The sequence below is a fragment of the Brachyhypopomus gauderio genome, chromosome 3 (genome assembly GCF_052324685.1).
Source record: "Brachyhypopomus gauderio isolate BG-103 chromosome 3, BGAUD_0.2, whole genome shotgun sequence".
Taxonomy (NCBI): Eukaryota; Metazoa; Chordata; class Actinopteri; order Gymnotiformes; family Hypopomidae; genus Brachyhypopomus; species Brachyhypopomus gauderio.
In genome coordinates this window covers 31680850-31694613 of record NC_135213.1, presented here as the reverse complement: position 1 = coordinate 31694613, position 13764 = coordinate 31680850, and positions in this window count along the sequence as shown.

Here is a 13764-nt window from a genome sequence, read left to right as displayed (position 1 = left end):
CTCTCTCTCTCTCTCTCTCTCTCTCTCTCTCTCTCTGTGTGTACCTAACCTACTGCATCTGTTGAGAAGCATGTGATGCATCTTTCAAAGTCAAAAGTCAAAGTTAACATTATTGTCAATCCTGTACATGTACCAGAGATATAAAGAATCTAAACCCCCCGGTAAAGTGACACAGTGCAACAATAGACGGACCAATCAAACACTAAAGTACTAATACTAACGTAATAACAGCTGAATAAATAAAGTAGGTGCGCAGTGGTGAGGATTAAAATAACTAAGTAACAATAAAGGCTAAATAAACAAGGGGTCGGAAAAATATATTTATTGTGTGGATGTTGTTGTACCAGGGAGTTGGAATAGTGCAAGTGATAGTAGCAGCAAGGAATTACGTTTACATAACGTGTACGTTTACATAATGGTGCAGAACAGTCCTTGGGTGTGTGTGTGTGTTTGTGTTTGAGCATTTGGCTTCCTGACAGTAGAGTTGAGGGGTAGAGTTATTGTTTAGCTTCTTGGCAGCCAGGGTGGAGCTGGCGGGAGTCCGGGTGGAGCTGAAGGGCAGGAACCACAACCTGGTGGATGAAGCTGGTGCCTGGTGGATGAAGCTGTTGGGCAGTCTGGTGGTGTGGAAGCGGAGGCTTCTGGCGTGTGGTGTAGATGTCCTGCGAGGAGGGCAGTGGAGCACCGGTGAACCTCCCAGCTCTGTTCCCAATGCACTGCACCTCCTTCCTGGTGTTTCCAGTGCAGCTTCCGTCCCATACAGTGATACAGCTGGATAGGATAATTACAATGGTGCCTCGGTAGAATATTCTCGTTATTGATGTTGGAACATTTGCCCGCTTCAGTGTGCGCAGGAAGTACAGTGTGCACTGCTGTGCTTTCCTTACCAGTGATGTGGTGTTGGTGGTCCAGGAGAGATCCTCGCTAACATTGATGAGACCCACCAGAGTTGTGTCATTGATGAACTTCGCTATGCAGTTTGTACTGTAGGTAGTAGTGCAGTAGGGGAGTAGGGACTGAGCATGCAGCCTTGTGGGACTCCTGTGTTCAGTATGATGCTGCTGGAGGTGTTGTTTCCAGCACATACTGCTTGTGGCCTCTGGCTGAGGAAGTCTAGCAGGCACTTGCAGAGGGAGGAACTGAGCCGCAGCTTGTCAAGTTTGTAGATGAGTTGTGTGGTATTACTGTGTTAAAAGTTGAGCTAAAGGCTAAGAACAGCATTCTCACATGTTGTTTTTCTTGACCAGGTTGGCTGAGGGCTGTGTGGAGTGCAGAGGAGATCGCATCCTCTGCACTCCACACAGCAGTCTAGGATGAGAAGGAGGATGGATTTGATGTGTGCCATGCTGTTCGAAGCAGTATATTTCAGAACAGATTTTCATGTGTGTTTGTATGTTCCTGTATGCAGTCTAGAGCAGCCGCAGCGTTGTGACTCAGCACATGGGATTATGGGCCATATTGTGGCAGAACCACAGGAATGCCTTTGGGGAGATAAGAAGACATTCTCCTAATGTGAACCCTCATTTCTGTGGGTTCTGTTCTATCTCCAGGATGCATAAAGAGGGATGGGAGAACTTGCGTAGTAATGACTGTTCTCTGTTAGCATATTAAACACAGTGACCTCATAGGAATACACTTATGACTGTATGCAAGTGATACAGTCCATGCTTTATTGGAGCTGTATGTGACTAGGACCGAGTGCCACCTGGCACTGGAAAAAAAAAAACAAGAAACACCAAACCTCTCTACTGTTATTTCTTAGGATTTTGTGCTTAAGACTATTATGTAAAGTTTTGCACACCGTAGAAACTCAGAGGAACATTTATCGTCACATTAGCATTCAGACTGTTCATTTGTTGGGGGACCTGTTTTGTAACAAAGGTATTTCACGAATGGAAAATCCTTACAGGTATCCCTGTGTAAAAAACCAGGTTGAATCGTACTGGCTACATGGAGATCGGGTGCAAGAGGACATGTGGGCGTTCGTGACGTTTGATTCTCTTCTCTCTCTGCTGGTTTCCCTGGACGAGGTATTAAGGTTAGGTGGAGTTTGCAAAGCCTCTTAGAAGTCAGTTTTGAACTCCAAATCCCAGCCATATGGATACAGTTATACGAACAAAGCAGGACAGATCAGCCGCACGAGGAGTGTTACAGAGAGCTAGAGGGAATTCACACACAGCCGCATGTGGCTGATATGTCAGTCGAACGCACAAGCATGTATCTGGAAATACAACAATATGGAGCCAAGAGCAGGAAAGGGCGTTCTCCTTAGTGAAGAATAAGTAACTCAACGGTGTAATAATTCACCTCATCAGCTGAACATCTTCAATGAACTGAATGCGTGCGGTATTGGAATCGCAAGGTCTATGCCAGCTAGACAAGCTGTGGTCAGCTTGATCTGATCATGTGCTGAATCGTAGCCTATGTGTTGACTGCTCTGAGAATATTGTGCAATACTGCATCACTGCAGCAATTTAAAAACTGGACTTACCAATCACAGCCATTTGGAAATAAATACCCAATGCAACACATTTATGGGATTGTTTTTGTGCCATATCAACTTCTTTAAACAAAAGAGTGCCAGTTAGCTTTTCCCACTAATGAACCAATCATCGTAGAATAACAGGAAGTCTAAATGTTCCTGTTCGTCTTACCACAGACCATATGTGAACTCTGACCTTTTGTAAATAAGGTATTGATTATATACGACCTGCTAATAGGCTTTATTTGTGGAACCCAGATCTTGAGATAATCAGGCATCACCTGCAGTACTTCATATACATTTTTGTCAATGCACATTATTATGAAATGGCACAATTCTAGTCCATTTTTTTATCCAAAAATGGTTGACAATTCAGACTCAGGAGGCAGATTTTGAAACACGGTCAGAATGCATTATTCATCATGGAACACACACCATAAAGAAAAATCACTGTAATTGTACTGGCAGCTTCTGACAGTAATCTTCTATAAATGTACTATAAATCTTTTAGAGGAGGGACATGGATCTAACATCCCAGGACTCTTTGCAGAACTAAATGGCAGTTACAGATACATGTTCATACATCTTAAATGTAACTTAATTTATATATTGTATGAGTATTTTTTGGCATTCATTGCTCACTGTTGTTCTTGGTGTGTGTGTGTGTGTGTGTGTGTGTGTGTGTGTGTGTGTGTGTGTGTGTGTGTGTGTGTGTGTGTGTGTGTGTGTATGTGTGTGTGTGCGTGTGCGTGTGCGTGTGTATGTCTGCCTTGGTGGACAGAGGGCTTCACACACTATCATGGAGAAATCAGTGACAAAGTACAACAGAGTTACAAGTAAATATAACCTTGTTTATTCATTTAATATGTAATTGTTGAATAATGAATTAGTGACTTCACTTAAATGTAAATTAAAGTAACAATATGGCTATGACACAGTAGGACTTTTACATAATAGGGCTCTTACACAGTAGGACTTTTACAGTGGGACTGTTACACAGTGGGACTGTTACACAATAGGGCTGTTACACAGTAGGACTTTTACACAGTAGGCTGTGTGTCTGACCAAGATGGTCTGCTGCAGTTGTCACAGACTGTTGTCTAATGACAGAGTGTGGTCTAAACCATACTACAAGTAACTACATGTTCAATTGGGAATTGTAGGCAGGCTAGGAAGTCTCTGTTGAACAGTGCAAGACTTTAGTTAACTATATACACAGCAGATTTGCAGTTATTACACATCCCCTTAGTGTTCACATAGGTTCACTTGGACAAATGATAAAAACCTCAGAAGTATTTAAGTATTTAGGTTTATATTAGCATCCCTAATATATTAGCATATTAACATCAAATCCCAATGGCAGTAATGCTCAAATTAAAATATTTATTGCTAATAACAGAGTATCCTTGCTTGAACACTGCATATGGAAATCCTGATATGGATTAATCTATAATAAACAACTGTGACGTACGGTGCGGCGAGAAGGACGCAACGAATCCACTCCAGCATGCACCGACGTACTTTTATTTCCAACAATGATTGCGCGGGTAGCGCATGAGAAACACAAAACACACACAGTAACGTGTAGACTCAACCAACGATGAGCACAGGACACTGTGCGAACGCACATTAAATAGACAAACCCCATAAACCCCACGTGATGACGAGATGAGCCACAGGTGAGACGAATCAGCACAAGACGCAACCGCACCCACGTAGATACACAGGCGCAGACGAGTAGACGCAGACGATGTAAACACACGCCCAAAGGGAGGGGTCTGGGACCGTAACGTGACAACAACAATGTTTATGAACATGATAGAACTACATAAATCAAACAACAGCTTAGAGCCAGTTGTTGTAGTGTGTGATATTTTTTAATCAAAACAGAGTGAGTCATCCAGAATTTTATAGCAAATAGCTGCCAGTACTGAGGACTGAGAAAGTAATGTACATTTACAGTACGAAACTGGAATGTAAATAACAACAATGCAAAGTCGTTAAATGAAATGTAAAATAATGAAAAAAAAATTGTACAGTGTAGAACTCAAAGTCCAATCATGCCTAAATAACTGCTGTGCCACATATGAACTGCTGTAGGTGGCTTTAAAAAAAGCTGGGTTTGGCAACACTGTATGGCTTGATGGAGGAAAAGTTGGTGCACTTTTTTGTTTGTTTACTGTGGTTTTCTGGTCATAAAAATTAGAGCAGCTAAGTGGGCAGGGCCTTGGTTTCTCTCTCTCTCTCTCTCTCTCTCTCTCTTTCTCTCTCTCTCTTTCTCTCTCTTTCTCTCTCTCACCATTATGTTTGCTGTGTTGTGCAGTTTCACTCTATACTCCCTTTTGCCAGTGTATGAGCCCTCTTCCCTGTCAGGCTGAGGAGACGCCCATGAAGACGATCGAATCCCAACAACCTTTCCATGTCATCAGTCACGTGCGGCAGTGGCTCACCGCGCCTGCTGTGGATTAACGGACTGACAAAAATGATACACTGATGCAGGAATGTTTATGAATGACACCATATTGCATTTCACAGGGGCATGATGAAAAACAGACACCTCCTCTTTCTCCCACTCTCTGTCTCTGTTCCCTTTCTCTCTGTTCCCTCTCTTTCTCTCTCTCTCTCTCTCTCTCTCTCTCTCTCTCTCTCTCTCTCTCTCTCTCTCTCTCTTGCTTTTACAGCATCATTCTTTTTAAAAACTGATATACCTGAGATATAAAGCCAAATGAATCCAATGCAAATGTTGTGGAGACAAAAGACCAGTCTATTTATTTTTTGAATTCTAATTCCAATCCTTTCCTTTCATTGAAAATATTTTTAAAGCAATTTAGAACTTGAATTAGAGCAATTCAGAAATCAAGCTGTATGGAACTATGAAATGCATTTGCAAATAGAAGGGCTTGTCTAAAAGAATTTCTCGATCTTAGGAAGCGAGGAATTCTGGATTCATTCCCAAATGAAAGCAGGCAACCACTCCATTATAGTCCAACAAAAAATGTTCTATACGAGTCCTCATGTGCCCTCTCCACCCCGCTCCATTACTAAAAGCATCTGTATGAGCAAACGTTCCTCTCCGCCTTGAAACTCTGCCAGACTTGCATAGGAAGTCTTATCCTCCGGTCTATCTGGAGGGAGGTTTGGAAATTGAGTTACACTTTAAGGCAGGATCAAGGGAATTGAGAATATAAAATGAAGTAGTGAAAATCCAGAGAGAGTCCGGTCCTGAGGTTTTCCATGAACTTGTAGGATGGTCTAAGTTTTGAAGATATAGCTGGAAAAGTGGAGTGATAGGTGAGCAAAGTGTGTGAGCAGAACTGCAATGCCTTCGCCATTTATATCATTTCTCATGTGAACATTACAGTTTTAATGGAAGGGACAGCTTGATAGAACTAAAGTTCAATAGTTCAGCATAGTTCTGTGCGTTATTGGAATTAAAAGAGATCTAATACTACAATTCTGGACCTTGCTTGGTGTAAAAACAAGCTAATTTCATGAAAGTGAGATAATACTGTAGATAACGCACTCACATAACCAAAAGTAATATGAACACTTGCAAAGTCAGAACAATATGCACCCTCATCACATATGTGAATCTATAGGTATTCAAACATTTTCACCACTTTTGATATACATTTTTCTTGTTTGATTTTGATTTGACTTTTTGAGGATATGGGATGTGAACCTACAAGAATATTCCTTAAAAAAATACAGTATTTAAAAATCACATGCTTAAGAACTGTGTTTTTCCTGTGTCTTCAGAATATTTCAGGAATTCCTGTAGCCATATTTTGCCTCTCTCTTTCTCCGAGGAGTCAACATACAAGTTAGGGCAGCATTATCCCTTATCTCTGCATCGTCTCCTGCTCTGGGTGCAGTGCGCTTCCCTAGCACAGTCATTCTGCGTGTCACAGAAGGACAATGGACAACCAAGAGTGTAAACCATGGCTTGCTAAGCAGTGGACCTTAAAGCTTTAGCACAGATTAGCATTCAGTCAGAAATAAACCACTTCATGCCTATTTGAGACATAAGGTTAGTCAGATAACGCTTTATAGATGTGCATCGCCAGAGAAAAGCTGGTGAAAGTAAATAAACAAGTAAAATTGACGAGAGACAGAACTGAAACTGAAAAACCAGGCCCGGCTTACACTAGCAGTAGAATTTCGCTCAGTTGGGCCTGAAAAATCACCTTGGATTCAATCTGAAATCCGCAATGCCTGCTGTCTTAAAAGCCCCAGTACCAGGAAGTATCAGTCCAGATCACTAAGGCATTTTTTTCTTTGTTAAGTAAATAATTGCTTTAACCAATTAATTGTTCATTTTGAATTGGCTAGGTAAATGTAACCATGAAATCTAAGCATATTACAGTATATTAGAATTGAAGTATAGAATATTAGAATTGAAGATGCATTTTTTTACATTTAGCCATGTACACCAATATATTCTGATAATGTCAGCACCAGAAAAACAAGGTTAAACACATTTATTTATTATGAATTTATGAATGATTCGAGACAATATAGGTTATATGCACTCATATAATACAGTTGTGATCAAATTTATTCAACCCCCAATGCTGCGAAGGGTTTTATGGAATTCAGTGCACATTTGTAATTGTGTTCATAATGAAATCTTACAAGGACTTGTTAAAGAACTAAATGCAACTAAGATAGCATCAATTTTTTTTGTCATAAAGTATTAAATGGCCTTTTTGTGATTTCTTCATTGACACAATTATTCAACCCCTTTACGACTACCACTCCTAAGAACAGAGGTTCATTCCAGTGTTTTCCATCAGGTATTGAAAACATCTGTGGATGTCAACGAGCAGCGATCAAGCATGATAAGCACCAATTAGGCAGATTTAAAAGGACTGTGATACTCAGCTCCTTCTAGACATCTACTGGTGTGTTTCCAAGCATGGTGAAGGCAAGAGAATGGTCCCAGAAGACAAGAGAAGAGGTTATTGCTCTTCACAAGAATGGCAATGGATATAAAAAGATTGCGAAGTTGTTAAATATTCCAAGAGACACTATCGGAAGTATCATTCGCAAGTTCAAGTTAAAGGGCACAGTGGAAACGTTACCTGGTCGTGGCAGAAAGAAGATCCTGACCGCGACTGCTGTGCGCTACCTGAAGCGTAATGTGGAGAAAAATCCCCGCGTGACTGCTAAGGAACTGAAAAAAGACCTGTCAGATGTGGGCACTGAAGTTTCAGCTCAGACAATAAGGCGCGCACTGCATAACGAAGACCTCCATGCCAGAACGCCCAGACGCACCCCCTTGCTGACTCCAAAGAACAAGAAAAGTCGACTGCAGTATGCCAAAAGTCATGTGGACAAGCCACAAAGGTTTTGGAACAGGTTTTGGAAACTAAATTAGAACTGTTTGGGACAATGGACCAGCGCTATGTTTGGAGAAGGAAGAACCAGGCTTATGAACAAAAGAACACCTTGCCTACTGTGAAGCATGGCGGGGGGTCAATTATGCTTTGGGGCTGTTTTGCTTCTAATGGTACAGGAAAGCTTCAACGTGTGCAGGGTACCATGAATTCCCTTCATTACCAGGAGATCTTGGAGGAAAATGTGATGGAGTCAGTCACAAACCTGCGGCTTGGGAGACGTTGGACCTTCCAACAGGACAATGATCCGAAGCACACATCCAAGTCCACTAGAGCATGGTTGAACATGAAAGGCTGGAACATTCTAGAGTGGCCATCGCAATCACCAGACTTAAATCCAATTGAGAACCTCTGGTTGGACCTAAAGAAGGCAGTTGCAGTGCGCAAGCCTAAGAATGTGACTGAACTGGAGGCTTTTGCCCATGAAGAATGGGCTAAGATACCCATAGGTCGCTGCAAGACACTTGTGTCAAGCTATGCTTCACGCTTGAAAGCTGTCATAACTGGAAAAGGATGTTGTACTAAGTACTAAAAAATAATGTCACTAGGGGGTTGAATAAAACTGATAATGATGTGAGCACAGTAAAGACATTTGTGGTTATTCCATCATAAATATTATGTTATGTTTGTCTAATTTATAAGTGCCTCTTTGATATAATTGTAAATAAGATGACTGAAATGATCAAAATCAATGTCAAACTGGCCAAAACACTTTATTTCAGTGGGGGTTGAATAAATTTGATCACAACTGTACATTATGCACTATGATGATTATGCACTATTATATGCACTAGTCTAATGCAGTCATATCTGAGTGAACTTCACTTCAATCCTAATGTGAATGGAATGTGGGAGTACTGATATGACCCTAGCAAAGTTTGGAAACCATGTTGTAAATACTTGACTTCAAATGAACCCATCTCGTTTTGATGTTGGACATTGTTAAGACTTTCGAAATTTGCGTGGGCCCAAAGATATGAGGAACCCTTTTTTGGAGGGAGAAGTCTATCCTGACGACTTTGAAGACAGTAAAGCAGTGGAGGGAGAGAAAGACTCTGGCAGATTACCAGTCCTTTCTCAGAACATGTAATACAAGGCAGGTATTTCTCCTTTTGATGAAGAATATTTACAGAGCAAAAAAAAGGACCTTTGTATTGCACAACACAGTATGTTTTTAAAGTTAGCATTTCTATGAAATACCAGGCAGGACTGGTTTTTCTAAGCTAATGTAACTTCAGTCTCGCTCTTGAAAGATGCCCAATCAACTTCTTCAGACTACAGACTGCAGTAAATTCCAGTCTTACAGACTATGGATGTATGTGCTATGACATTTACTGAAGTGGACACTGTCATCACATGACATCTGTGAGGCTGCATGGCTATTAGCATAGAAGCATATAAAGGGTGCTAATGGGAAGGCAATTCAGATAGATAGTTAATTCATACAGGATTCTGGGAGTTAGGTGTATGCAGCCATCACTGTAGCTCTTGTGCATAGTATTAAACATATAATACCTGCATCAGGCATTCAGAAGCTGAGTTTATTACTGGATCCAATCATTCAGACCCTTGTTTTCATGGACCAGTCAGAGGGCTGCAGTTTATTATAATGCAGATTACAGGTCAAGTTACACTGTCACATCAGGGAGGCCCATTGATATCGATGATCAGAAGTTATAATAAAGTTTAAAACAGTTATGATTCAGCACACATACACTCACCGGCCACTTTATTAGGTACACCTTGCTAGTAACCGGTTGGACCCCCTTTTGCTTTCAAAACTGCCTTAATTCTTCGTAGCTTAGATTCAACAAGGTACATTTACATTTACGGCATTTAGCAGACGCTCTTATCCAGAGCGACTTACAAAGTGCTTTGCTTCTGATCACAGAATACATCCTAGGAAATAGTACAGATAGGCCAGAATTCAAGACACCATTGAGTCAGACTACTACTAAACTACAGGAGTCAGTATCATTACCTAGTGTTTTGCAAGTTAGACATTTGCCAAGAAGCACAAATAACCATAAACAGACATACAATTTAAGAACAACGGCAAGTGGTATCAGCTGAATTAGTGCTCTGGTAAGAACTCAACAAACAGGTGAGTCTTCAGTCTACGCTTGAAGATAGCAATAGACTCTGCAGTCCTAGCAGCTAATGGAAGATCGTTCCACCATCTTGGAGCCAGGACGGAGAATAGTCTGGAGCTTTGTCTTCCATGAGACTTTAAGCATGGAGTTTCAAGTCGAGCCAAGCTTGAGGTGTTCGCTGTACAGATCGGCTTTTTACCATGGACATCATGTAGGGAGGGGCCAGTCCATTTTTGGCTTTGTAAGCAAGCATCAAGGTTTTATATCTGATGCGTGCCACTACTGGAAGCCAGTGAAGAGAGCGTAGTCGAGGAGTCACATGTGAGAACTTGGGTAGATTGAAGACCAGTTGTGCTGCAGCATTCTGAATTAGTTGTAGAGGTCTGATGACCCATAGAAGAAGACCTGCAAGTAGGGAATTGCAGTAGTCCAGCTTAGAGATTACTAGAGACTGCACAAGCACTTGAGTAGCTTCCTGTGAAAGGAAGGGTCGTATTCTCCGTATGTTGCAGAGGAGAAATCTGCAGGATCTGGTCAGCTTTGAAACATGTGTTGAGAAGGACAACTCGTTGTCCAACGTTACACCCAGGCTTCGAGCAGTTTCTGATGGTGTTAATAAGATGTTCTCAAAGGAAACTGTGAGGTCGTTGTGTGGGTTTGGGGTTCCTGGAATGTACAAAAGCTCAGTTTTGCTAGGGTTGAGCTTCAAGTGGTGAGTAGTCATCCATGAAGCAATATCTGCCAAGCATGCCGAGATACGCCTAGAGACCTGGGTGTCAGAATGAGGGAAGGAAAGAATTAGCTGGGTGTCATCAGCATAGCAATGATAATAGAAACCATGAGACAAAATAATGTCACCAAGGGAATGAGTATATAAAGAGAAGAGGGCCTAGGACAGAGCCTTGGGGGACTCCAGTGGAAAGTTTACATGGATTGGATGTAGATCCTCTCCATGTTACCTGATAGGAACGGTCTTCAAGATATGACTGGAACCATTTCCAAGCAGAGCCAGTCACACCTAGGCTAGAAAGAACAGAGAGGAGGATGTTGTGGTTGACAGTGTCAAAGGCTGCAGAAAGATCTAGAAGAATTAATACTGATGATAGCTTGTTAGCCTTGGCAGCATGGAGCTTCTCGGTCACTGCTTTGAGGGCAGTTTCTGTTCAGTGTGCCCGTTTGAAGCCAGACTGATTGGGATCATGGAGTTGGTTCTGGGTGAGGAAGAGAGATAATTGGTCATAGACTGCTCGCTCCAGAGTTTTTGATAGAAAAGAAAGAAGTGATACCGGTCTATAGTTGTTCATGTCAGAGGTGTCAAGTGTTGCTTTTTTCAGGATTGGTACTACCCTTGCCATCTTGAACACAGTAGGCACATGACCCAAAACTAAGGAGTTGTTGATGATTGCCGAGATGAACGGAAGGAGTTCTCTTGACATATTCTGGAAAAGAGTGGAAGGAATTGGATCCAGTGGGCATGTAGTAGGATTGCTAGAAGTCAGAAGTTGATGTATCTTGTCTGAGGAGAGGGGAGAAAGAAGCCAAGGAGTTGAGTGTTGGGTTAGGGGTACTAGTAGAAAGGTTGGGAGCTGGGGAGAAGGACTGACGGACTGCTGCAATCTTCTCTTCAAAGAAGATGACAAAATCCTCAGGAGTGAGAGAGCATGGAGGAGGGGGTTAGGGAGGGTTAAGGAGTGAAGAAAAAATACTGAATAGCTTGCGTGGGTCGGATGCAGATGATTCAAATTTCTTTCTGTAGTAGGCTGACTTTGCTGATGTGACTTCCAGTGAGGACTTTGAAAGGAGAGATTGATATGAGCGGAGGTCTGAATCTAGGCGACTTCTCTTCCACCTCCTCTCTGCAGTTCTTAGATCTCTCCTGTGGCTGCGAAGCACTTCAGTTAGCCAGGGGGTGGATGGAACAGATCTCTTAAGCCTGGGGGAGGGAGGACACAGAAGATTGATGGATGAAGAGAGCGTAGAGAGGAAAGTATCAGTAATTGTGTCCAGCGAGAGAGAAGACAGACAATTCTGATGAGGAAGGGAGGACAAAATAGTGGTAGCAAGGGTTGAGGTATTGATGGAGCGCAAACTTGGGTGAAAGTAAGAAGAATGTACAGGGGAAGTGTGAGTGGAGATGGCAGGGAAGGGGAAAGAAAAGGATAAAAAGTGATGGTCTGACAGGTGGAGTGGACTGGAGGTACTGGAAACATTCCTCAGAGAGTCTGGTCCATATTCACATGATAGCATCATGCAGTTGCTGCAGATTTGTCGGCTGCTCATCCATAATGCGAATCTCCCACTCCACCACATCCCAAAGGTGCCCTATTGGATTGAGATCTGGTGACTGTGGAGGCTATTTGAGTACAGTGAACTTATTGTCGTGTTCAAGAAACCAGAGATCATTCGAGCTTTATGACTTGGCACGTTATCCTGCTGTAAGTAGCCATCAGACGATGGGTACATTGTGGTCATAAAGGGATGGACATGGTCAACAACAATACTCAGGTAGACTGTGGCATTGACACGATTCTCAGTTGGTACTAAAGTGTACCCAAAAAAATATGCCCCACACCATTGCACCACCACCACCAGCCTGAACCATTTATACATGGCAGGTTGGATCCATGCTTTCATGGCTTGTTGATGCCAAATTCTGACACTACCATCCGAATGTCGCAGCAGAAATTGAGACACATCAGACCAGGCAACGTTTTTCCAATGTTCTATTGTCCAATTTTGTTGAGCCTTTGTGAATTGTAGCTTCAGTTTCCTGCTGACAGGAGTTGCACTCTGTGTGGTCTTTGGCTGCTGTAGCCCATCTGCCTCAAGGTTCTTGTTGTGTGTTCAGAGATGCTCTTCTACATGCCTTGGTTGTAACGCTGTTCTATCAACTCGAGCCAGTCTTGCTATTCTGCTCTGACCTCTGGCATCAACAAGGCATTTGCAACCACAAAACTGCCGCACACTGGATTTTTTCAATTTTTCGGACCATTCTCAGATCAGCAGTTTCTGAAATTCTCAGACAAGCCTATCTGGAACCAACAACCATGCCACGTTCAAAGTCACTTAAATCACCTTTCTGATGATTCCCGATTCTGATGCTTGGTTTGAACTGCAGCAGATTGTCTTGGCCATGTCTACATGTCTAAATGCATTGAGTTGCTGCCATGTGATTGGCTGATTTGACACTGGACAGGTGTATTGGACAGGTGTACCTAATAAAGTGGTCGGTGAGTATATCTTCTCATAGGGAACATGTGGTGATTAATTGAAAATTCTGCCACTTTCATTTATGTCATCACATTCATGTTTGGGCAATTCAGCAAGCAAAATCTGCTGAAACCTCTGGAAGTTTGCAAAAAGTGCCCCCCCCCCCCCCCCCCCTCCCCTTTACAGCCTAGAACAATGGAGCTGTGAACATTCTTGGGAATGCGCCAGTCTACAGAAGACGAGATTCAGATTGGGCAACGGTCTACTAGTTTGAAAGCTGCAAGCAACAGAACCCTTCATCCTTCTCCTCGCTAGACTGAAAAAGCATTCAGAAAATGCTTGCAGAACTGCATAGATTGAATTAGAAGCTCTTCATCCTAGAAAATCCATCCCTAGTTACTTCACTTGGGGAAAAGAATGTCCCACACTATATTAGCATGAGTTGGACATCTTAACACGTAATTAAAATGACAACGTGGATGAAGATTTGGAGGCGAATCGATTCTACGTGAACATCCCACTCCTTCCACGGCACTTCCAGAAGCCTAATCTGCATAGCTCTGGGCACAAAGACGTCCTG